Below are 27,571 nucleotides of genomic sequence, written 5' to 3' on the forward strand. Positions count from 1 at the left end.
TGGTCAAAGTGCTATGGCGTAATCACGGTTTAGAAGAAGCTACGTGGGAACCAGATGAGGTGATGCGACAATAATACCCTCACCTATTCTGACCAGGCAAATTTCGAGGTCGAAATTTCTTTTAAGGGGTAGAGTTGTAAAGCCCCAAAAATATAGGGTCTATAATTTTGCATGGTTTAACACAAATTGCATGTTTGGTGTGGTGGTTAAGTGAATTGGGTGTGTTTGGGGATGTCTGGGAAGTCCTGGGTTCAAGCTTCGGCTATTGCAGAATTTTTGATTTTGCTCTTAGAAGAATCTAGGTACTGACTCATGGGCTTTCTAAATGGTTGTGGTTGTTTTGTGTCACAAAAAGCTTTGTGGCATAGTGGCAAGTAGCGTGTGGAGCATCTAAGAGGACATGGGTTCAATTCCCAAGTAAAGAAAAATGAGATTTTATTTTATGTCTCTGTTACGTGAGAGGTAGAGTTGGATGTAAACTCTGCAGAGGTGGTTAGAGACTTGGTCAAAAGGGATTTGGATGAAGGTTGGTAGGGATTTGGAGGAGGAAAAGGTGGAGAGATAAGGGGGAGAAAATCGTGGAGCTTGGGTGGGAAGGTGTTGGCCAAATTTGAGACTCTTTGGGGTTGAGTATTCGGCACTTTGGGGGAACACTTTGGGGAATTTCTCCTTTCTTTTAGTAGTGCCTTATAGGTATAGGAACAAGAGGGCTTTGCATTTTTGTTGTTTTTCGGTAACTTTTCTCTTGAGTTTTGTTGTTTCCTCTTTGCATTTTTGGTACGTCCCTGACCATTCGGGTTTTCTCTCTCTCTCATTTATCTTGAGACATCAAGCCTCTCTTTTGCAACTTATTATTGACCGAACATCTCCACCTTCCCCCTCTCTTATTCGTTTTGCTTGGTCGAATATCTTTCTGATCCTTCTCCACTCTCCTTCTTACTCTCAACTGCTTTTCCCTTCTTGAAGCCTTGGCCGAATACCACTTGCCTCCTCTCCCTCTCTACTTAATTGGGTTTTTCTCTGTGCTAGCCGAATATCCCCTTTCTAAGCCGAATCTCTCCCTGCTTTGATCAAGGTAATTGAGTTTCCTCTTGGATTGCCGAATTCTTAGCATTAGCTGAGCCTTGCTATTGCTATCACCAATGTGTGGGTCCACGGTTGTGCCGTTCCTCTTTGTTTTTGTTGTGCTACAATATTCTCCCTCTTATCCCCTTCCTTTTTATCGATTATTGTCAAGAGTGCATTCGTGGCATCGCGTGCCTTGATTGTAGGCTGTGCTGGGGTAGGGGGAATACTGCTATCCTCCTCTCTTAGTCCACAGTTCGGTGAGAAGTGCACTTGGTTTATGTGGATTAAATTTAAGGTTATTTAACAAATTAGAGTTTAATGCAGATCGTTGCCAATAAGTGAGTGATCGTTAGTTAAGGGTAGATTGAACCCTACTTGTTTTATCAAGGTAAGCGGTATGTATTGTTGGGGGATTAAGAGTTCCTAAGAGGGTGGTTAACTCGAGTGATTAAAGACTGACATTAGATCATTATTTTGGATCAAGGTTGGGCACGTGGTGATTGACGTTCTCCTCTCCAAAAGGTGTGTACTTATATAGCAAATCTTGCTACTATCGAAACATTGGATAAAGGTGTGTATTCACACCACTAAGTTACAGTGAATCAGTAAAAGCCGAAAAGCCGAAAAGCTGAAACTTCGACATTTGAGGCCTTACGAGCGTGCAAACGCCTGTGTTGTAAACTGAGCCAGAGCATTCTTGTGGGCTTGGGCCGTTATGGGCCTCGTTGGGCTGAGATGGGTCGAGTGGGCCCAATGGGCTCGTGGGCCCCACACAGATAAAATTTACGGTAAGTGACAAATAATGGAGTGGGTTATGGTGATCGCATAGTGGACTGTAGACCTTTTGAAGGGTCGTTATCTATACCGAGACCCCAAAATTAGTTAAATCATTGAAATACCCCTGATGGGTAAAATTACTGTTTTACCCCTAACCGGCGAAATGACCATTATACCCCTAGTGGTAGGTTAATTGATGTGTGTATGACATTTATATAACTAGTTTGAGTATGACATACTGCATACACGTAATGTTTATGACACGACATACTATATGGGGTTGGGTTTCTAATTTTGAAGAAGTACTGTATTGTGGCTTTACCACATAATTACTGCTCTGGTAGCTTTGCCACGTTTACTGTTATTAGCAGCATTGTTGCGTTACTATTAGCAGCTTCGCTGCGATATTGGTGTGTTGGTTGGGTGGGTCAATGTAATCCCTACATGGTGTGTTGGTTGGTACGGGTGGTGTGTTGGTTAGATTGGGGTGGATTACATGTCTACATTGTACTGATACTGAATTGGGCTTAGGCCCATATTGTTACGGTATAGGGCTAAGGCCGAGACTATCTGAATCTTGAATATGGCCCAGTCTAGATATTATCGCATTCATTGTTTCTTGTTTGGTGATAGGGATTACACACTGAGTTTTTGTAAACTCACCCTTTCTTTTAACTATACAGGTAATCCTCAGCCTTAGACAGTTTGGAGCTGCGAGGGACTCGGAGCTGGCCACACGATTGCTGATGTTCTACTTTTGACTTTATTTACTCAAATTTCGTATTGGATTTTTGGTTATTTAATAAGGCCATTTGAGGTTTTAACTTTTATTTGGGCTTCGATTTCTTTCCTTAAACTGTTAGACTAGGAAAAGACAAGTTTTCAAACCAATTACTGTTTTCAAAAACATATGTTTTAACTTCTTAAATTTAATTTAGCTTCTGTAAGTGAAAGAGGTTTTCAACAAAATAATTAAGGACGTCTTTAGAGGTGACTAACTTTTCAATGAACCACGCTTTTAAAATTAAACGAACACTAACTGGGACTTTACACAAGCTTTAAATTGTTAGAAGGGTTTTTCAATGGAAACACGGTTTCCAAAAAACACGTTGATGTGACACGCCAGATTCGGCCATAATTTCTAGGCCGGGTTTGGGATGTTACAATTCTAAACCTTCCCATGATTTAAATCTAACTATTTACCATTTGAATATAAACCCTACTACTTTAGTTACTCTTACGATCTGGTCTATAAGCTTTAAGTTCTAAATTCCTAATTCTAACGAATTAATACATCTAATTAATGAATATAACTAATTAATGAACCACAAAACCGACACATTGCTCACTCTAAAAAAATCTCTCGATTTAGCTTTATTAGAAAAACTCAGTTTAAGAAATTTGGCTAGAACTAAAATTTTTAAAAATTTTGGGTATTACACATTGAGTCTTGATTAGTAATTATATAGATTGAACAATTGAATAAATGATAACTAATTAGCTAAATTAGGTGTAATTTGAGTTCTAGGTTCATAAATTTGATTGAGAAACATAATGGTTTTCGTTACTTTGTTTAGTGAAGTCTTTATAATTTACTTAGTTTATTTTTAGTAGTAATTAAAATTTATTTTTTATTGACCTAAATTAGATAAAATTGAATAGTTGATACAAAGAAACTTCAAATTTGGTCTCCGCGCAAATGTTCTCATCTTATCACTTTATTACTTGATCGACATGTGTACTTGCGTTACAATTTTTCGTCATCAAGTCAAAGGATTACCTTTCTTATATAAGATAATCTAGTATCTTAAGTTAATGAACTAATTTGCATGGTGGTTACATGAGAATTTATCCTAAGAAACTTAAGTGATTCCATCTAGTGGAGTCCTCATTGAGGGTCATATTTGATGCACTTGTTTCCAGAACAAGAATCCATGGTTGTCATCAAGTATCTCACTTCAACTTATGGAATTGGCTACATACATCCAAAGTATGTAAGGTCAACATATGCTAGTCTCTCGAGCATTACTAAAGCACTATCTTGCCAATGCATTGATTAAGAACATTTTTAAGAACATGGGTTTGATGTATAAAGATCCCACAATTACAACTTGTTTACAATTCCTTTGTAGGTCTTATTAGTTCCATGGGCTTCGTTTTATTAGTAGTTTGAATAACTTGTTTGTTATTCACGTTAACATCAAAGAAAACCTTTACACTACTACTCTTTAGTATACAATTTTGCTTTATTAACATATATATATCCAAGTCCAATCAAATTGCAACTAGGGCATTTATTCTTTCACAACAAGAAAACGCACCTAAAAAAATCAATTTCTCTATGTAAAACTTATTCAGATTAACTATAAAAAAGAGTGAGGTCGTTAATGCATGTTTTGCTTACTTGACCTTAAGGAAACCACAATCACATTATGTCATGTCTCAAAACTCCAAGATCAACTCTTGACTTGGGTACATCAAGTCACATTCGACTACACCCTAATAGAGCTCTTAAAGTTTTTAGGTTTGACCTAAGAGAATAAGGTAATCAACGAATGGGTCTTTGTGAAACTCAAGACTAAATAAATAAAACCTTCATTAGGACAAAGAGGGGAAAACTGAGACTAATGGGCAAAACTTCTCCTAACAACCTAATATCCACTAATGGCTATCGAGACTACCAATATATGAACCACTTCTGTAAAACTCATTTTTTAGTGGTGTTAGAAATAGTGGTTTCGGGGCCACAAATCCGACGAGTAAGCTACAAATATCATTATTTAAGATTTATGAGTCAAATATAGTATTATTATAAATTTTGACTTGATAATTTATGTTATTTGAACGAATAATTAGGCTCAAGTGGTTTTAGAAAATGAGGTGATGAGACCTTATTTCTATAAACCAAGCTAAAAATATTTTATTAAATATTTATGGAGTGTTATTAGGGTCATATTAAAATTTGACTAAGAAATTTTAATGTTTAGATAGTTAATTAATTGAAAAGGACTCAATTGTAAAAGATGTAGAACTTAATCACTATAGCTTTATTTGTATTAAATGGTTATAAAAGCATGAATTAAGGGCTTTATGTGGTAATTATACCGTTTTAGACCATATTGGAAATTTTATGATTTTAAATATGGAATTTTAGTTGTTTATTTTAAGGTTAATATAGTAATTTAATAAATAAACTTAAAACAAAAGAAAAAAAAAGCATGCATCTTCTTCATTTCTACCTTCATCACCGAATAAGAAAATGGAAAACTCCATTGTTGCCTTCATAAGCTTTGGCCAAGCATGGTTTTGCATGTAAGTTTAATTTCCACCCGTTTTTTGTGAATTTTATGTTTTTGAGTTTGTATTAGTTTATTCTAGCTAACGGGGGTCAATTTGTAAAATTGTTAAATGTTATAGGTTATGCCATGGATGAATTTGATATGTTTTTGAAATTTTATGATAGATTGTTAAGCTTGGCTGTTAAATAAACATATTTTGTTAGGTAATTTTTGATGATTTTAATGTTTAGGGATTTATTTATGAAAATGGTAAAATTCAAGGAAAATATTGTAAATTGATGATAAAAATGGGCTTTTATAAGGCTAGGTAATAATCGGCTAGCATGAATTTTAATTAAAAGTGGTTAAATTGCAAGTTTCAGGTTTAATGACTAAATCGTAAAAAAGGAAAATTTTGAGGGTAATTTTGTAAATTTTTATTGTTAAGGGTTATAAGCTAAATTAATTATTTTAAATTCTGGAATGAGATTAATTAAATAAACATAATTATCTAGATCAATAAATGACTCAAACGGACACAAATTATGGAAAAATCAAATTAGTGGATTAGTTGTTGGATCACGTTAAGGCATCGTTTTGGTACAGGTAAGTTCGTATTATATGTAATATGTCATATTAAATTCCCTGATAATTGTTTTATTCTAATAATTGTGATTGTAATTATTGAATATTGGCTGAAGAAAGTTTAATGAAATTGAGTTGTATTGGAGATAGTGTATCGGGCCTTGAGTCCAGCAGGATTCGTACTGGTGTATACTATCAGGCTCTGTACCTAGCAGGCTTCGTGCCGATGTATATTATCAAGCCCTATGCCTAGCATGTGTAATAGCCTGATTTTGTGCCTAGTCAGAATAGTGGTTTCGGGACCACAAATCCGACGAGGAAAAAATTATTTTTATTATATTTTTATGGTCTACAATTTCATGGAATGATTTTGTGAAAACTTCATTCGAAAATTTCGACGTTCGGGCACTCAATTTAGTCAAAAGGACTAAATTGTAAAAAGTGCAAAACTTGAGTTCTATATGCTAGAGGTGTCCAATTGTTAGGAAATTTTAAATTGGAGGTCCCTAAATGGTAATTAGACCATTGGTTAATTTGTTGGACAAAAATGAACATGAAATAGGTGAAATAGAATATTTTTAAGTTAGGAGCATTTTGGTCATTTAGTAATTAAATGATTAAATAAAGTAAATAAAACCCAAATTTTGGTCATATTCAATCCCTTGGCCGAAATTTTGAAGACCACCATGGCTAGGGTTTTGTTCAAGCTTTCCAAGCTCCATAGTAAGTCCATTCTTGCCCCGTTCTTAATGATTTTTACGTTTTTGAAATCCTCGTAACAAGATTTACCTATTTCTACCCTTGATTTGAAGTAGGGTTCATGTTTAAAAATTTACCCATGTGTGACATGTGTGTATTTTGATGTTTATTAGAGGAATATGAATGCTTGTTGTGTGTTAAACGACTTTTACTAACTAGTTTTCGATAAAAATGCCTAAAATGACTAATTTGTAAAAGTTATAAAAATTGTCATAAATGTGTGATTGAGTGGAAATTGTGGGCTGATATAGTTATGAAAATGATTCAACTAGGCTTTTAAGTTAAATAAATTGAATGAAAATAATTTTACGAGACTAGGGGAAAAAGTGTAAATATGACAAATTTAGGGGAAAAAATGTAATTTTACCATAGTATGACTTTTGGATTACATTGACTAATGTGACTAATAAATAGACTACATGTGATATTATAGATCAAAGAAAATGAGGTTCAGACCTAGAACGAGGGAAAAATGCGTATTTGATGGTTAGGTCTTTTTCACCATTTTTAGTATTGAGGGTAAGTTCATTTGCAAATAATGCAACATGTACCATACTTTAAATGCTTTAATATTGTATGTATGGTAAGTTCATATGAGATGTTATGTCATATTTGTAACACCCCTTACCCAAGTTCAACGCCGGAACAGGATACGAGGTGTTACCGTACTTAAACCCATGCTTACAAACATTTCGTGCCATAATTTTCGTCCAAATTAAAACTTTTTGAAAACTGAACATAAAGTCCCTAACACGAGCCCACAAGGCCGAAAACACGCTTCGAAAAATATGTGACATCCCTAATTTAACCCTAGTCGGGAAGTGGTTTCGGGACCGCTAAACCGAGTCACCGACATGTTCAAACGTAATATTTATTGTCTAGAATATGTGAAAATACATGTGTGAATTTTGAATTCTTTGATTTAGTTAATTTGATTGTGAATTGAAAGAAAAAGGACTCATGTGAAGGGATTTAAATATATGTGGTATTTTAAGAGGTTAATAAAGAATGAAGTAAAATAAATGGAGTTGCATGTCAAATACTCCATTTATTTTGGATAAGTGGTTGACCATGACAAGTTATGGGCAAGGGAAACATGTTTCAAACATGTCTAGCTAATGGATTATGTAAGGAGGAATAAAAAAGAAGCATGGGAAATAAACTAATGAAAAATTAAAGCAAGAAAACAAAGAAAAAAAAATGTGTCCATCATTCTCATGCATGACCGAAAAAAAAAAAAAAGGGAGAAGGAAAAGGCTTCATACTTTGGTTCTTCTTAGCCGTGTAGAAGAGGAAAAGAGGAAGAAATTCAGCCACCTTGAGCTGGAAATTAAGGTAAGAATTCAAGTTAGCTCTTTAAATCTTAGCATGGTTTTAAGCTAGATTCTAAGCCCTTATTTAACCATGCCAAATCTTTGAAAAATTATGGTGATATGAACGTTCGCCATGGTAGATGTTAAAGAAGATGGTGGAAATGTTGTACACATTTGATTAGTAAGTTAGATGGATGAAATTTGAACTAGTTATCAAGTTCTTTAGGTAACCCATGTTGAAATCTTGGTTTTGAATAAGTGAGTTTTTCGCTAGGGTAACTAACAAGGGTGATGATTGTTGTTTCATGCTAAATCTAGATGAACAATAGTTTAAGAGGAGCATTCGGCCATGATATGAGATTGTGATGTTAGTGCGAATATGAAGATGATGAACTTGAATAAGAAATATTCGCTAGCATGATAAGTATGGATTATCAAGTAGTTGAGATAATTGATGAGTGAAGTGGCTAATGGGGACTCTTAATGAAATTATGCTAAGGCCGAATGTATCAAATGCTAAATGTGCTTATATGTGTGTGTGTGTGTCATTAGTAGCTAATGGCATTCGGCATTGCTTAACTAAAATTAGAAATGAATGCTTGAAAGTTAAATATGGTCGCCTAGTGACCAAATGCGTTAAAAGCTAATATATGGACAAATGATACGAATAAATTGACCTTTGAAATGTATATGGTTGCCGTGTGTATGTGTCTGATTGAGAAGTAAATTTGTTTGATTTAGCTCAAGATCTTAAAGGAGAGGCGTCCAACAAGGGAAATCAAGGTCATCGAGTAGCCGACTTGGAACTATTTTACCTAACACAAGGTAAGTCATTAAGCATATATTTGGTGTTGATTTAAATGATCATAATATATATGCAATTGTGTTTAATGAATTGATGTGTAAATGAAAATGTATGTGTATGGAATGATGCCATTGTTGAATGTATAAAGGCAGCAAAATGCATAAGGTATTGGTCACGGCACTAAGTGTGCGGGTATAAATGGACACGGTGACAAGATTGGCACTAAGTGTGCGGGTTTAAAATTGTACAGCACTAAGTGTGCGAGTTTGATTCTATAGCACTAAGTGTGCGAGCTGAAAATATATAGCACTAAGTGTGCGGATTCACTATATGCTCTTGTATTACAATTGGCACTGAGTGTGCGACATTATCGAGTTAATCCCGGACAGCGAATCGGGTAAGTACCTCGAGCTCATGACGAATAGAGAATACGTTCATGCTTGGGGTTGAATTTGGTAAGCCTTAAATCTATGTGATGATTGAAATTGTATGGTTGTGCTGGAAAATGAGTTAATGTGTAAAATGTTTCGATTATCTTGTTGTGTAGAATATGAAATGTGGATGTATGACTTGGTACGAGATTGGACCGAAAGGTCCGAGGTATTATGGTATAGACTCGATATGGACGAGTACCTAGCCTCATTTGTTGTACATGTAGTAGTAACTTTATCAGTGGATTAATGAATGCTTATGACTTACTGAGTTGTAAACTCACTCGGTGTTTTTCTTGTCACCCATTTTAGGTCTCTCGGACTCGTATTGTTTGCGTGATCGGGCCGTCGTTGGAGTCATCACACCGGCTGAAATCTTGTGGTATTGTTTTTGTTGTTGAAGAACATTTGGCATGTATAGGCTATTTTGTTTTGTCGAATTGTGGGTTGTAAACTTTAAGCCATGTGAAAATGGCCTATGTGGTCATCGAGTGGGATGCTAGAACCTATAGCCACGAGTCTTAGAAACTCTAATTTCGATATGGTGCCCATAATTTGTGTCATGTATGATGGATGATTAAGGCCAAGGAAAGATTCATGAAATTGGCATAGTCTACTGCAGTAACTGTTGCGGACAGCAGCAGTGAGATGAGATTGAAAAATCACTAAAAATAGTAGAAGTAGAATTAAATAGTGAGTAAATTATGAAATTTCACCTTGATGAATCTATTTTTATATGGACGAAACGAAACGACCATATGAGCAGTATATTGAGAGATATTAAAGTTCTCGTGAGACAGGGCCAGAACGGTTTCTGTGACCCATGTCGCGACTTTGAAAATTTTCCATAAATTATCCAGAAAGAATTAGGAGTCATGCCTTATATGTACAGATTCCATTTTGAGTCTAGTTTCATTAGAAACAAACGGCACCAGTATTAAAGCCCTGTACAGAGAGATATCCAAGTTGTAACGCACGAAGGTCAGAGCAGTCGATCCCTGTAATATGGGTGACTTTAACTAATAAACTGTACCAATTGGCCCAACCAAAAATTCTAAAAATAAATCCATGGATGGGTATATGAGTCTAAATTCAGGGAAAATTTACAAAATCAGTTTCCGAGTTTTGAAACTCGAGATATGATTTTTAAGGCGACGGTGACGCAGTTTTCCAGCCTGACTGGTAATGTCAAATTAGTTGGTATCTTGAGAGGATTTGGCCGTTAACCTCTCGTGTCCGACACCGGCATCGGTCACGAGTTAGGGGTGTTACAATTTTATTGGTATCAGAGCTATGGTTTAGTCGGTTCTAGGACTACCATAGAGCGTGTGAGTCTAGCTATACATGCCAAATTGATAGTGCTTAATAATGTGATGACTTGACGGTTGAAATTTTTGTTTTGATTAGCGATGGAACCCGGTAGAGAGACCCTTGGCGGATGACGTTGAAAGTGTAGCGGCTGCTCTGCGCAAGGGACACCGCCTGTTGAGCCTCGGTCATCCGCAAATAATCAAAATGAAGGGCGAAACAAGCCTTCTTCACTATGATGAATGAGTGGGTCGCGCAATATGCCCGAACCAACCCGGCTGTCCAACCATTCCGAATTTAAATACTCCACCCCAAGAGCCCGCAATGCCTCCAGTTATTGATCCCGTGAGGCTGAGTAAACCACCGTGGACTTGATTAGGAAGCGGCCGAGGAGTTCAAGGCCATAGTTACCGATGATGCCGAAAAGGCCGAAGTTTCGCTCGATAACACCATTAGAGTGTTAGATGAACTGTCATGCACACCGATGAATGTCTTAAGTGTGCTATATCCTTGTTTGAGACTCACTTACTATTGGTGGAGGACTTTAATTTCCATAGTCCCAAATGAACGAGTTACTCAGGATTTCTTTCAATCCAATTTCGAAAGAAATACATTAGTCAACGGTTCATCGATCATAAGCGTAAGGAATTCTTAGAACTCAAGCAAGGCCGGATGACCGTATCTGAATACGAACATGAGTTCGTAAGACTTAGTCGGTATGCTCGGGAGTGTGTGGCTGATGAGGTTGCGATGTGCAAAAGATTTGAAGAAGGATTGAATGAAGAGTTAAAGTTACTAGTGGGAATTTTGGAGATAAAGGAGTTCGTGACACTAGTCGAACGAGCCTGCAAGGCGGAAGAACTTGGGAAGGAGAAGAAGAAGGCTGAATGTGAAGCAAGAGATTACCGTAAAAGATCGACGAGTAAAGCTCCGTTCTCGGCTGTAAAGAGGTTCAGGGAGGACACCAGTAAGTCGAGGACGACCGCGGGAATTTCCATTAGAGCCCGACCATTGACGGACTCCCGAGCTACTTCAGTAGCTAGTGTGGGCAATAGTCGTCAAGAGAGACCTGAATGCCCCCAATGTGGAAGACGACACCTAGGTGAATGTTGGGGTAAGTCTGTTAATAGGGCCTGTTATGGATGCGGTTCGAAGGACCACTTCATTAGAGATTGCACGGAGCTAGATGAGAGGAATAAGACGCAAGGTGCAAGACCTAGTGGAACGACGGCTGGAGGTAGGCCCCGAGAATCTCTCGGAGGTAGGGGTGGTAATCGAGAGGAGCCTCTAATACGGCCGTCCGATCCAAACCCGTGCTCTGCTAGAGCATATGCCATCCGCGCACGAGAGGAGGCATCCTCCCCGACGTTATCACCGGTACTTTTACTCTCTTTGATACTATTGTGATTGCATTGATTGACCCCGCTCTACTCACTCATATATATGTGAAACCTTAGCATCCAAAGAAGACTCTACCGTTGAGTCTCTGAGTTCGTAATTCGAGTGTCAAACCCTTTGGGTCAATACGTGCTTGTTGATAAAGTGTGCAAGAGATGCCCCTAATAATTCGAGAATCTGCTTTCCTACCGATCGATGCTTCTACCATTTCATGAATTCAATGTTATTCTTGGTATGGATTGGCTGACCGTGCATGATGCAGTGGTGGACTGCAAAAGGAAAACCATTGATTTGAGGAGTGCAAATAATGAGGTAGTCCGAGTCGAGTCTACTGATTTAAAAGGAGTGCCAGCGATAATATCTTCTATGACCGCTCAAAGATATGTGAAAAAGGGGTGTGAAACATACCTTGCGTATGTGTTTGGAAGTAAAGAGACGGAAAGGAAACTCGAATCGGTACCAGTGGTTTGTGAGTATTCAGATGTTTTTCCTGAGGAGTTACCGGGATTGCCACCGGTTCGAGAAGTGGAATTCGCATCGGTTGTACCGGTACTACGCCGATTTCAATAGCCCCGTGATCGTATGGCATTAACGGAATTAAAGGAATTGAAGGTTCAATTGCAAGAATTGACGGATAGAGGTTTCGCTCGACCGAAGTTTTTCTCCATGGGCGACTGTATTGTTTGTGAAGAAGAAGGACGGAACCATGAGGTTGTGCATCGACTATCGTCAACTCAATAAAGTGACGATAAAGAATAAATATCCATTGCCACGAATTGACGATTTGTTTGATCAATTAAAGGGAGCCTCGGTGTTTTCAAAGATAGATTTGAGGTCGGGGTACTATCAGTTGAGGGTTCGAGAATCGGACATACCCAAAACCGCTTTTAGAACGAGGTACGGTCACTACGAATTCTTGGTGATGCCGTTTGGGCTCACTAATGCCCCTGCGGTGTTTATGGATTTAATGAATAGAATTTTCAGGCCATACTTGGATCGGTTCGTAGTTGTATTTATCGATGACATTTTGGTCTATTCGAGAGATGAAACTGAACATGCTGAACACCTGAGGCTAGTGTTGCAAATCTTACGAGATAAGCAGTTATACGCAAAGTTCAGTAAATGTGAATTTTGGTTGAAAGAGGTTAGCTTTTTGGGGCACGTGGTGTCCGTGATCGGTGTCGAGGTGGACTGAACAAAATTTCGACCATAGTCAATTGGAAACCTCAAGGAATGTTACCGGTTAGGAGCTTTTTGGGGCTTGCGGTTACTACCGACGGTTTGTGAAAGGATTCTCGATGATAGCCACACCCATGACAAAACCGCTTGAAAGATGTCAAATTTGAATGGACGGAAAAGTGTCGAAAAGTTTCGACCAATTGAAAACCCATTTGACGAAAGCTCCAGTTCTAGTCTGCCCGAATCGGCAAAGAGTTTGTCATCTATAGTGATGCCTCCCTACTTGGGTTAGGTTGCGTATTGATGCAAGAAGGTCGAGTTGTGGCCTATGCGTCGAGACAATTAAAGCCACATGAGAAAAATTATCCAACCCATGACCTCGAATTGGTCGCCATCGTATTCGCTTTAAAGATATGGCGACATTACTTATTTGGTGAGAAGTGCCAAGTGTATTCGGATCACAAAAGTCTCAAATATTTGATGACTCAAAGAGACTTAAATCTGCGACAAAGACGATGGCTCGAGTTGTTAAAAGATTATGAACTCGTTATTGATTATCACTTGGGAAAGGCCAATGTGGTTGCGGATGCCTTAAGTCGGAAATCACCGCTTGTTTGCTTCTGCGATGAATGTACACTTGTCTATTCTACCCGACAATGTGTTAGTAGCGAATTAAAGGCCAAACCATTGTTGGCTCATCAAATTCGGGAAGCTCGAGAAAGTTGATGAGGAGTTGCTTGCAAAACGGGTGAGTGTGTTCGAACAAGGAATCAGAGTTTCAAATTGATGATGACGATTGTTTGAGGTTCAGAAGTCGTCTGTGTGTTCCAAAGAATTCGGAACTTATTTCGATAATTCTAAATGAAGCCCATTGTAGTCGAATGTCAATCCACCCGGGTAGTACTAAAATGTACAATGACCTGAAACACCAATTTTGGTGGCCCGGTATGAAACGAGACATTTCTGAATTTGTTTCAAGGTGTCTGATATGTCAACAAGTGAAAGCGGAACATCAAGTGCCATCGGGATTACTTCAGCCGATCATGATACCCGAATGGAAATGGGATCGAGTCACAATGGACTTTGTATCCGGACTGCCATTGTCAGTGAGTAAGAAGGATGCGATTTGGGTCGTTGTCGATAGACTAACTAAGTCGGCTCACTTTATCCCCGTACGTACGGATTTTTCAATGGACAAACTAGCCGAATTGTACGTTTCCCAGATTGTGAGATTACACGGGGTGCCTATTTCTATCGTGTCGGATAGAGACCCAAGATTTACGTCACGATTTTGGAAGAAATTGCAAGATGCTTTGGGTACCAAGCTGCATTTTAGCACCGCTTTTCATCCCCAAACCGATGGTCAATCCGAACGGATAATTCAAATACTCGAGGATATGTTGAAATGTTGCATCTTTGAGTTTAGTGGTTCATGGGAACGGTATTTACCTTTGATTAAATTCGCCTACAACAATAGCTTTCAATCAAGTATTAAGATGGCGCCTTACGAGGCTTTATACGATCGTAAATGCCGTACCCCATTATTCGGGTGAACTTAGTGAAGGTAAATTCTTTCGGTTGATTTGGTTAAGGATGCCGAGCAAAAGTTCGAGTAATTCGTGAAAGTTTGAAAGCGCTCGGATCGCCAAAAGTCGTATGCGGATTTGAAAAGAAAAGATGTTGAATATCGGGTTGGAGACAAGGTCTTTCTCAAAGTTTCACCACGGAAGAAGGTGCTTAGATTTGGCCGTAAGGGCAAATTGAGTCCGAGGTTCATCGGTCCATACTGAAGTATCTGAACGAGTTGGGCGATGGCGTATCAATTAATTTTACCCCGAGCTCGAAAAGATTCACAACGTTTTCCATGTTTCGATGCTTGACGATATAGCTCGAACGACACACGTAATTACTCCATCCGAGGTCGAGGTTCACCTAATTTGAGCTATGAAGAAGAGCCGGTTCGCATTCGATGCGTGAAGTAAAAGAGCTACGAAACAAGAAAATTCCATTAGTGAAGGTGTTGTGGCATAAACACGGGATGGAAGAAGCCACTTGGGAACTTGAGGACTCTATGAAAGAGCGATACCGAGCCTATTTACGGTAAGATTTTCGGGACGAAAATTTCTTAAGTGGGGAGAGTTGTGACATCCCTAATTTAACCCTAGTCGGAAGTGGTTTCGGACCGCTAAACCGAGTCACCGACATGTTCAAACGTAATATTTATTGTCTAGAATATGTGAAAATACATGTGTGAATTTTGAATTCTTTGATTTAGTTAATTTGATTGTGAATTGAAAGAAAAGGACTCATGTGAAGGGATTTAAATATATGTGGCTATTTTAAGAGGTTAATAAAGAATGAAGTAAAATAAATGGAGTTGCATGTCAAATACTCCATTTATTTTGGATAAGTGTTGACCATGACAAGTTATGGGCAAGGGAAACATGTTTCAAACATGTCTAGCTAATGGATTATGTAAGGAGGAATAAAAAAAAGAAGCATGGGAAATAAACTAATGAAAAATTAAAGGAAGAAAACAAAGAAAAAAAAATGTGTCCATCATTCTCATGCATGACCGAAAAAAAAAAAAAAAAAGGGGAGAAGGAAAAGGCTTCATACTTTGGTTCTTCTTAGCCGTGTAGAAGAGGAAAAAGAGGAAGAAATTCAGCCACCTTGAGCTGGAAATTAAGGTAAGAATTCAAGTTAGCTCTTTAAATCTTAGCATGGTTTTAAGCTAGATTCTAAGCCCTTATTTAACCATGCCAAATCTTTGAAAAATTATGGTGATATGAACGTTCAGCCATGGTAGATGTTAAAGAAGATGGTGGAAATGTTGTACACATTTGATTAGTAAGTTAGATGGATGAAATTTGAACTAGTTATCAAGTTCTTTAGGTAACCCATGTTGAAATCTTGGTTTTTGAATAAGTGAGTTTTTCGCTAGGGTAACTAACAAGGGTGATGATTGTTGTTTCATGCTAAATCTAGATGAACAATAGTTTAAGAGGAGCATTCGCCATGATATGAGATTGTGATGTTAGTGCCGAATATGAAGATGATGAACTTGAATAAGAAATATTCGCTAGCATGATAAGTATGGATTATCAAGTAGTTGAGATAATTGATGAGTGAAGTGGCTAATGGGGACTCTTAATGAAATTATGCTAAGGCCGAATGTATCAAATGCTAAATGTGCTTATATGTGTGTGTGTGTGTCATTAGTAGCTAATGGCATTCGCATTGTTTAACTAAAATTAGAAATGAATGCTTGAAAGTTAAATATGGTCGCCCTAGTGACCAAATGCGTTAAAAGCTAATATATGGACAAATGATACGAATAAATTGACCTTTGAAATGTATATGGTTGCCGTGTGTATGTGTCTGATTGAGAAGTAAATTTGTTTGATTTAGCTCAAGATCTTAAAGGAGAGGCGTCCAACAAGGGAAATCGAAGGTCATCGAGTAGCCGACTTGGAACTATTTTACCTAACACAAGGTAAGTCATTAAGCATATATTTGGTGTTGATTTAAATGATCATAATATATATGCAATTGTGTTTAATGAATTGATGTGTAAATGAAAATGTATGTGTATGGAATGATGCCATTGTTGAATGTATAAAGGCAGCAAAATGCATAAGGTATTGGTCACGGCACTAAGTGTGCGGGTATAAATGGACACGGTGACAAGATTGGCACTAAGTGTGCGGGTTTAAAATTGTACAGCACTAAGTGTGCGAGTTTGATTCTATAGCACTAAGTGTGCGAGCTGAAAATATATAGCACTAAGTGTGCGGATTCACTATATGCTCTTGTATTACAATTGGCACTGAGTGTGCGACATTATCGAGTTAATCCCGGACAGCGAATCGGGTAAGTACCTCGAGCTCATGACGAATAGAGAATACGTTCATGCTTGGGGTTGAATTTGGTAAGCCTTAAATCTATGTGATGATTGAAATTGTATGGTTGTGCTGGAAAATGAGTTAATGTGTAAAATGTTTCGATTATCTTGTTGTGTAGAATATGAAATGTGGATGTATGACTTGGTACGAGATTGGACCGAAAGGTCCGAGGTATTATGGTATAGACTCGATATGGACGAGTACCTAGCCTCATTTGTTGTACATGTAGTAGTAACTTTATCATGGATTAATGAATGCTTATGACTTACTGAGTTGTAAACTCACTCGGTGTTTTTCTTGTCACCCATTTTAGGTCTCTCGGACTCGAATTGTTTGCGTGATCGGGGCCGTCGTTGGAGTCATCACACCGGCTGAAATCTTGTGGTATTGTTTTTGTTGTTGAAGAACATTTGGCATGTATAGGCTATTTTGTTTTGTCGAATTGTGGGTTGTAAACTTTAAGCCATGTGAAAATGGCCTATGTGGTCATCGAGTGGGATGCTAGAACCTATAGCCACGAGTCTTAGAAACTCTAATTTCGATATGGTGCCCATAATTTGTGTCATGTATGATGGATGATTAAGGCCAAGGAAAGATTCATGAAATTGGCATAGTCTACTGCAGTAACTGTTGCGGACAGCAGCAGTGAGATGAGATTGAAAAATCACTAAAAATAGTAGAAGTAGAATTAAATAGTGAGTAAATTATGAAATTGCACCTTGATAAATCTATTTTTATATGGACGAAACGAAACGACCATATGAGCAGTATATTGAGAGATATTAAAGTTCTCGTGAGACAGGGCCAGAACGGTTTCTGTGACCCCTGTCGCGACTTTGAAAATTTTCCATAAATTATACAGAAAGAATTAGGAGTCATGCCTTATATTTACAGATTCCATTTTGAGTCTAGTTTCATTAGAAACAAACGGCACCAGTATTAAAGCCCTGTACAGAGAGATATCCAAGTTGTAACGCATGAAGGTCAGAGCAGTTGATCCCTGTAATATGGGTGACTTTAACTAATAAACTGTACCAATTGGCCCAACCAAAAATTCTAAAAATAAATCCATGGATGGGTATATGAGTCTAAATTCAGGTAAAATTTACGAAACCAGTTTCCGAGTTTTGAAACTCGAGATATGATTTTTAAGGCGACGGTGATGCAGTTTTCCAGCCTGACTGGTAATGTCAAATTAGTTGGTATCTTGAGAGGATTTGGCCGTTAACCTCTCGTGTCCGACACCGGCGTCGGTCACGAGTTAGGGGTGTTACAAAATATTTGAGACTTAATTGAGTACGTTAGAAAATTTTAAAAAAATTTCAAGGTAAACAGGGCACACGCCCGTGTGTTGTCTTAACATGATCGTGCTGAAGGCCCGTGTAACTCACACGACCATAGGCATATCTGGACACGCCTGTGTCCCTAACCTGCGTGGATTTATTTTGATTCGAACCTACAGGGGTTTTCACACGACTTGGTACATGCCTGTGTGCATGGCCCATGTCCCTCACACGGCCATGACATGCCCATGTCTCAGCTCGTGTACAAAAACCTTGATATTCTATTTCTGATGTCATCAACCAATAAAGGGCCCATGGCATGCCCAAGGCACACGCTCGTGTGTTAGGCCGTGTCCTTTACGCGGCTGAGACACACGGCTGTGTCTCTGCCCATGTGTTTACTACCATGCATACTGACTTGAAAAATTGAGGTGCAGGGGACACACGACCAAACTACACGCCCGTGGGGCAAACCGTGTGTCATACATGGTCTAGACACATCCTGTGTGTCTGCCCGTGTGGAAAAAAACAAGGCTCTTTTCCAAGCCTTTTTGCCACCCTTATTTGCACCAACCTACACAACATCAACCAAAACCAATCCAAACATAACACATATAACCAAAACAACCACAACCATAAGAAATTTTCATCAAATGCATTTAATAATAATCAATATTAGCCAACACTAATGGCCTATACAAAATGAATATCACATCCATCATATGAGCCACCTCTTATGGCTAAACTAACAAGATACTAAACAAAAGATTCAAGCCCATATACATGCCAAAATAAAAAATATTAAAAAAAACTATACCAAAGCTTTAGGTGATAGTGTGATCGATGCCTCCGACATCCCTTGATCCCCGATACTAGCTTGGTGGCACTATAAGAAAATGGAAAGGAGAAGGAGTAAGCATAAAGCTTAGTAAGTTGCATATGAATAAGTAACAACATCAACCATGCATGTTATAAATCAACACAACATTCTTGAGTGAACATGGGTAAATATCACTACATGCTTATATATATATCACAAGTATAAACCAAAGATTTCAATAACGTTCCAAGATCATTTTCATAGTTAGAACTGACTCATGTCATTCTTACCATCAGGCAACATAACTAGACTCATATCTCATGAGTTTCAAATAAGAACTTGTACCACTCAAAACACGATTATATCATTCCATATCATTATCATAAGCTTTTAAAATAACCTGTGAAACCATTTGGAATACTAAAGGATATCTGACAAGCTTTACACAAGAGGGTGAGTTGCTGATGCCATGTTCCAAACATGGACTTACACTAGCTCACATGTCGAGGCCGATGCCATGTCCCAGACATGGTCTTACACTAGCTCTCGTCTTAATATTGATGCCATGTCCCAAACATTGTCTTACACTGGCTCTCATAATGTGACAATGCCATGTCCCAGACATGGTCTTACACTAGCGCACATATCAATGCCGATGTCATGTCCCTGACATGGTCTTACACTGGCTCTCACAACATCGCCAATGCCATGTTCCAAAAATGGTCTTATACTGACTCCCATATCGTGGTCGATGTCATGTCCCAAATGTGGTCTTACGCTGGCACACATATCACCCAAATGTCATGTCATAGATATCCAATCTATTCCTGGGTTCAACTGGGAATTTACCGCATTAATTTCATCATACATTATTCATAATCATATTATGCAAAATAAATCATTCAACACATAATAATGATAAAGTTACCTTACTTATGCACAACTTACCTCGGTATACAAAAAGTGGACGACTAATTGGCTTTAGTCTACTAGTTTGGCCTTTCCTCGGTCTAGGTCCAGATTTTGTATTTCTTGATTTGAAATGATAAAAAGTCACTAATTTAATCATCATATTAATATAATGCATTTCATAAATCATATTTTGGCAAAATGACCTTTTTGCTCCTAGACTTTCACAAAATTACAATTTTACCCCTAGGCTCGTAAATCAATTTTTATCAAATTTTCTCACTAACCAAGCCTAGTCGAATTCCTTTTATACTAGAAGCTTCCCACAATTCCCATCATTTAACACATTTACCACATAATTTATAACTTATGCAAAATAGTCCTTACTTAGGGTTTTCATGAAAACTACTTCACAAAAGTTGTATAATAACCATGATTCATTTTCTTCCATAATAACTCAGTGAACAGCATGAACACTTTCATTACAAAACCCTAGAATTTCAACCATTTTGCAAAATAGTCCCCTCATTAGCTAGATTATGTTACAAGGGTCCAAAAGTACAAATATTTTCAAGAAAGGCCATCAAAATCACTTACTTGTAAGGATAAAGAGTAGCTAAAATTTTGAACGTCCAAAACCCCTAAAATGGCTGAAATTTTCAGTGGTGAAAGAAAGGATGAAAAAGTTGAAGTCTTTGGTTTTATTTAATCTTATTTTCTAGTCAAAATAGGCTACCAACTTCACCAAATTTGATTTTTTTATTCATCTTTGTTCCTGTGGCTGACCGCCCCTATTGAAATGACTCTATTTTCCCTTTAAAGACCCCAAATTATGATTCTCTAGCTATTTAACACCATTTGTTAGAAAAACAAAACTTTTACTCTCTATCTGATTTAGTCCTTTTTCGGAATTAAGCATGCAATCACTAGAATTATTTCACCAAAATTTTCATGTACTCATATAAACATGCTATAACACATAAAATTATATAAAAAATAATTCCTTTAACCTTGGGTTAGTGGTTCCGAAACCACTATTCTGACTACACCCAAAATTAGGCTGTTATAATTCTCCCCTTCAGGGATTTTCGTCCCTAAAAATCTTACCGTTAAAAAGGTTTGGGTATTGTTATCTCATAATTTCCTCGAGCTCCCATGTGGCCTCTTCAACTCCATGTCGATGCCACAGTACTTTCACGAGTGCTATACTTTTATTTCTCAATTGCTTGACCTCTCGGGTTAAGATCTAAACTATCTCTTCGCCATAAGTCATGTCTGATTGAATCTCAACCTCTGTTGGCAAAAGAACGTGCGAAGGGTCAAAACGGTAAAAGCGCAACATCGACACATGGAAAACATTGTGGATCTTCTTTAACTCGGATGGCAAGGCTAGCCGATAAGCTACCGGTCCAATTTTCTCAGTCACCTCATAAGGTCCAATAAAGTGTGGAATTAATTTTTCTTTCTTACCGAATCTGAGGAATTTCTTCCATGGAGATACTTTCAAAAACACCTAATCACCGACTTGAAACTCAATTTCTTTTCGTTTCAAATCTGTGTAGGATTTCTGTCTATCTGAAGTGGCCTTCAAATAGTCACGAATCACTTTCACTTCTCTTCAGTTTTTTTGACCAACTCAACCCCGTGAATTTGATTCTCTCTAAGTTCAGTCCAATACAAGGGCGTTCAGCACTTACGCCTGTACAAAACCTCATAAGGAGCCATTTTCAAACTTGACTGGTAGCTATTGTTGTAGACAAATTCTACCAGCAGTAAATATTTTTCCCTATTGCCTTGGAATTCTAGGACGCAACATTACAACATGTACGTTGTATTCAAGAATCTGAATTACTCTTTCCGACTGGCCGTCGGTTTGCAGATGGAAAGTCGTGCTAAAATTTAACTTTGTCCCCAAAGCTTCTTGTAACTTTTTCCAAAACCTCAAAGTAAACCTCGGATCTCTATTTGAAATAATCGACAAAGGTACTTCATGAAGTCCCACAATCTCAGAAATATATAACTCGACTAGCTTATCAAGTGAGTAGTCGGTACGTATTGGAACAAAATGAGCTGATTTCGTTAGTCGATCAACTATGACCCAAACAGCATCTTTCTTTCTGGGTGACAATGATAATCCCATCACAAAATCCATGGTAATTTGATCCCATTTCATTTGGGAACCATAACAGGCTGAAGTAAACCCAAAGGTACTTGGTGCTCGACTTTCACTTGTTGACAAATTAAACATTTCGATACAAACTCTGAGATGTCTCTTTTCATGCCCTGCCACCAATACAATCTCTTCAAGTTATTAAACATCTTAGTACTACCCGAATGGATTGACATACAACTAATATGTGCCTCGCGAAAAATTTTCCCAATAAGCTCATCATCTGTAGGTACACAAACCCTGTCTCAGAACATCAAACAACTGTCGGTACTAATCTAAAAATCTGATTCTTCAACTGTCTCACATTGAGTCATCTTGGCTTGCAAATCTTTATCACTCTTCTGAGCTTCACAAATCTCTTAAAGAAACATAGGTCTAGCTCTCAACTCTGCTAGAATCGAACCATCCTCGATTATAGACAACTAAGTATTCATAGCTCTCAAGGAAAACAACGACTTCCTACTTAATGCATCTGCGACAACGTTTGCCTTTCCTGGATGATAGTCAATTAGCAACTCGTAATATTTTATCAACTCTAGCCATCTCCGTTGGTGAAGGTTCAATTCCTTTTATACTTTTATAGTTGGTGAATATTCACATCTCTCGCCATATAGATGGTGTCTCCAAATCTTCAGTGCGAACACTATGGCGGTTAACTCTAAGTCGTGAGTCGGATAGTTTTTTCTTATGCGACTTCAGTTGTCTTGAGGCATACGCTATCACCTTGCCTTCTTGCATAAGCACGCATCCTAATCCATTCAAGGATGCATCGCTATACACTACGAATTCTTTTCCCGATTCCGGTTGCACTAGGACCGGTGCTTTAGTCAATAGTGCTTTTAGTTTTTCAAAACTCTGCTGGCACTTCTTTGTCCATTCAAACTTGACATCTTTTTGTAGTAACCTCATCAATGGAGTAGCAATCATGGAGAATCCTCTAACAAATCGTCTGTAGTAACCCCTTAAGCCTAGAAAGCTTTTACTCTCCGATACATTCTCCGGCAGTTTTCACTCAACAATAGCCGAGATCTTACTCGGGTTAACTCTAATTCCATCACTCAACACGATGTGTCCTAAGAATCCAACCTCTCGGAGCTAAAACTCACTTTTACTAAACTTGGCATATATCTGCTTATCTCTTAATATATTCAAAACAGTTCTTAAATGCTTCGTGTGCTCACTCTTATCACGAGAATAAATTAATATATCATCGATAAAAAACAACCAAGAACTTATCCAAGTACGGCTAAAAAATACAATTTGTCAAGTCCATAAACACGACGGGGGCGTTTGTTAAGCCAAAGGGCATGACAAGGAACTCATAGTGACCGTATCTCGTCTAAAACACGGTTTTCAACACATCTTGCTCCTTAACTCTTAGCTGGTAATAGCTGAATCTCAAGTCTATCTTAGAAAACACCGTGGGTCCCTTTAGTTGATCAAACCAAGCATCAATCCTTGGCAAGGGATATTTGTTCTTCACCGTCACCTTGTTGAGCTGTCTGTAGTCTATACATAACCTCATCGACCTGACTTTCTTTTTCACAACAAGTACCGAAGCACCCCACCGGAATAGCTCGGTCTCGCAAAACCCTTGTCCGTTAATTCTTGTAACTATACTTTTAACTCTTTTAACTCCGTCAGAGCCATCCTATACGGAACAATCGAGATAGGTGCCATACCAAAGACTAACTTGATACCAAACTCAACTTCCCTAGTTGGAGGTAATCCGGGCATGTGACAGCCCTATTTTGACCCTAGTCGGGAAGTGGTTTCGGGACCACAAAACTGAGACACAGAAAAATAATTAAATGTCATATTCCATGTTTATTGTGTGTGCACATGCATATATGAAGGCTTTATGCTTTAATTTTGACAATTGAATATGAAATTGTAAATAGGACTTATGTGTGAAAAATGTGAAAGATGATGGGTAATTTTTAAAAGTGGTTTATAATAAAGGTACTAAAAGGAATGGTTTTTCATGTCAAATTGCCCATTTTATTGTTGGTGGCCGGCCATGTTGCTAGTTAATAAATAATATATATATTTTCTATTATCAATATGTTAAGTAAATGGCTTTTATTTATTGAATAATAATAAAAGAATAAAGAGAACATGGGTGATAAAAACAAAGTGTTCATCTTTGTTTCTTGAAGAACTGAATGTGAAAGAAGTTTAGGGGAGGAACATCATTCGGTCATCCTAGTCTTAATTAAGGTAAGAAGTTTTGGTTAATTCTTGAAATTTTAGTTAAATTCTAGTAAATTACTAAGTTCCTTATTAGACCCATGTTAAATTTTTGATATTTGGTGAATGAATATGGTTTTCGGTCATGGTAAATAATAAAGAATGTGGTTGTTGTTCTTGTTAACTTGGATGAATTTTGGTGGATAGGTGTTTGAATCAAACAAATGATCATGTGTGTACACTAGATGCTAAGTGAAAAGAATCAGTCATTATATTAGAGGCCATTGCCGAATATAAACTTAGTTATTGTGAGTGATGAGTGTGTTTTGAGTTGATGAAAAAAAAAAAGCTTAAAAATGTGTTATAAGCAAATTATATGCTAAGCTAAGGTTGTTAAATTATCAATTTTTCTTCCTTGCCGAATATGTGTTTATAAAGATGAGTGGTGTTGAACATTTTAAATAATTTAGATGATTATTAATCTAGGTATAAGCTAGGTAATATTAATTGATTGTGACTTAATTGTTTTATAGCAAGTGCCGATTATGGAAATTTCGAAATTCGGTCTTAGGTCTTAATGTATATTTTTTTTATTATTTCATTAAGTTGAATTGGAAAGTTGTTACATGCAAAGAAGATGATTAGGACTTATATAGACAATCGGCATTAGCTAAGGAGTGAGAATGTTGATTGGTAATGTATATGTAAATGAGTAGTGTTATACACATATGATCTATTTGGTAATAATCACATTGGCTACACTAGTGTATAAGAAAACGAAGTAAACTATGTGAGTTTTGCTTATGTATGCAAAACTAGTATAAGATGAATGATCGGTTACTAGGGTTATAAAATCATTTTGAGTTGAGTTATAAGTGACTATCGTGGCTTGATGAGTTCTTACCATTTTCAGTTACAAATAAGTATGAAGTTTGAACCATGGCATAATTATAAATATTAATACATATTGAAACTGTTATGTGATTGCCGAATGTGAATTATGAGTAAACAATATAGGTTAAGATATTAAACAAATCTATTTGTATTTATTAAGCTAAAGAGCAAGGAGGATCGAAGTCGGATAAGGGAAAAGAGAAGGCAATAGAGTAGCCAATCTACTACCGTTTCAATATACCAAGGTAAGTTTTTAAGTAGGCTCTTCTAGTATACATAATTAAAGATGCCTATAGGAATATGGTAAATGAATCGAAATTTTTGGTTGGCACTTGAATAAAATTGTTCATTAATTAATGTGGGTATGCGATTCATAGTGAGGATCATTTGGAGTTAAGCTGTAATGGTGTTATGAACATGTGAATTTGAGTATAACTTTGGAGTTGAAATGTGAATGATGATATGTATATTGATAGAATCTATCCGGACTAAAGGTCCGCAGGCTATGAGCTGAAAAAAATATATATATATATAACCGGGTTAAGTCCCGAAGGCATTCGTGCGGGTTATTATAACCGGGTTAAGTCCTGAAGGCATTCATGTGGGTTATTATAACCGGGTTAAGTCTCGTGCGGGTTATTATAACCGGGTTAAGTCCCGAAGGCATTTGTGCTGGTTGTTACATCCGAGCCAAATTCCGAAGGTATTTATGTTTGGAAAGGTGCGACTCTGTCGTAATAATTCCGATTAATGTGCTCATAATCCCTAATATGACCATATATGGATCGTATATACATTGGAAAAAAAAATTTGGTACAGTGTCAGTTGTGATTACGTAATCGAATAATGCTCTTCCGGCCATTTCTTAGGATTATATGAAGTCTATAGCTCACTCGAGCTACATGAAATTGAATCAAATGAAATTTAGTTAAGTTTGACTTCGAATGTATAAACCTATTGATAAAAGTGTAAATTAAAACGAATATGTGATCTTGTGCGTAGGCATTTATTTATCCTTATGAATGCTATTTCTTTTGTGTTTTTGTTTCAAATGAGTTCCTTACTTATAAACTTACTAAGCATCGAAACGTTTACTCTGTTGCTTAAATTCTCTGTATTATAGATTTTGTTCGTCAGCTATCGGACTCGGAGGTGTCAAAGTCGAAGTCATCCACACTATCTAAGCCACTTTTTGGTACTCTTCAGTTGAACTTGATAATGGCATGTATAGGGCTGACCCTTGTTAATTAAGTATCTTTTGGTAATGTATATTCGTATAGCCATGCGAAAATGGCTTGTATATTTTGAGTATAACATTATGATCATTTTGTATATATGGTCTTATGATATGGTTATTAAGTGGTGTGGAAATGTTTGGTAATGATTAGCCATTGGAACGGCCAATCATGGTCCTATTGGTGCTACGTATGTCATGGCTAATCGTGATTATACTTGGAAATAATGTATGTCAAATTACTAGTTAATTCATGGAAAACTATGAAATAGGTAAAATTTACCTTAAAATAGATGCTGACAGCAGCAGTGATGTGAATTTGAAAAATCACTAGAAATAGTAGAAATGGAATTAAATAATGAATAAATTATGTAATCGAATCTTGATGAGTCTATTTTCATATGAAAGAAACGAAACGACCATATGAGCCGTATTTTATGGGATGTTTAAGTTTTCGTGAAACAGGGCTAGAGCGATTTTTGGATCTCCTGTTCTGACTTTGGAAATTCACCATAAATTAAAAAGAAATAATTAGAAGTCATGATTTATATGTACAGATTCATTTTTGAGTCTAGTTTCATTAGAAACAAACGGCATTAAGTATTGAAGCCCTGTATAGGGAGATATCTAAGTCGTAATGCATAAAGGTCAGAGTAGTCAAACCCTGAAATAGGGGAGACTTTAACTAATAAACTGTACTAATTGGACCGACCAAAAATTCTATAAAAAAATTAGTAAATATATGTATGAGTCTAGTTTCAGGAAAAATTTACGGAATTGGATTTTGAGTTTTGGAACTCGAGATATGATTTTTAGAGTGACTATGATGCAGTTAGCCGGCTCGTCTGGAAATTTTAAAAATGAATTGTATGAGCTGTTTAAGTAAGGAATTAAGTCCGTTAGCACCTCGTGTTCGACTCCGGCAACGGTCTCGGGTACGGGGTGTTACAGGGCAATTCTTCCAGAAACACATCCGGGTACTCACATACCACTGGTACTGACTCAATCTTTACTCTCGACTTTTAGGCATTCAACACAAATGCAAGATAGGACTCATACCCTTTTCTCATGTATTTCTCAGCAGTCATAGAAGAATTCAATACTGGTAAACTGTCTAATTCACCTGATTCAACCCGAATAATATCCCCATTTTCACATCTCAATTCAATAAATTTACTACCACAGTTTACTAACACATTATGAACAGTCAGCCAATCCATGCCAAGAATTAGGTTAAATTCATCAAACGGTAGTAGCATGAGGTT

Source organism: Gossypium arboreum, chromosome 12, assembly GCF_025698485.1.
Source record: "Gossypium arboreum isolate Shixiya-1 chromosome 12, ASM2569848v2, whole genome shotgun sequence".
Taxonomy (NCBI): Eukaryota; Viridiplantae; Streptophyta; class Magnoliopsida; order Malvales; family Malvaceae; genus Gossypium; species Gossypium arboreum.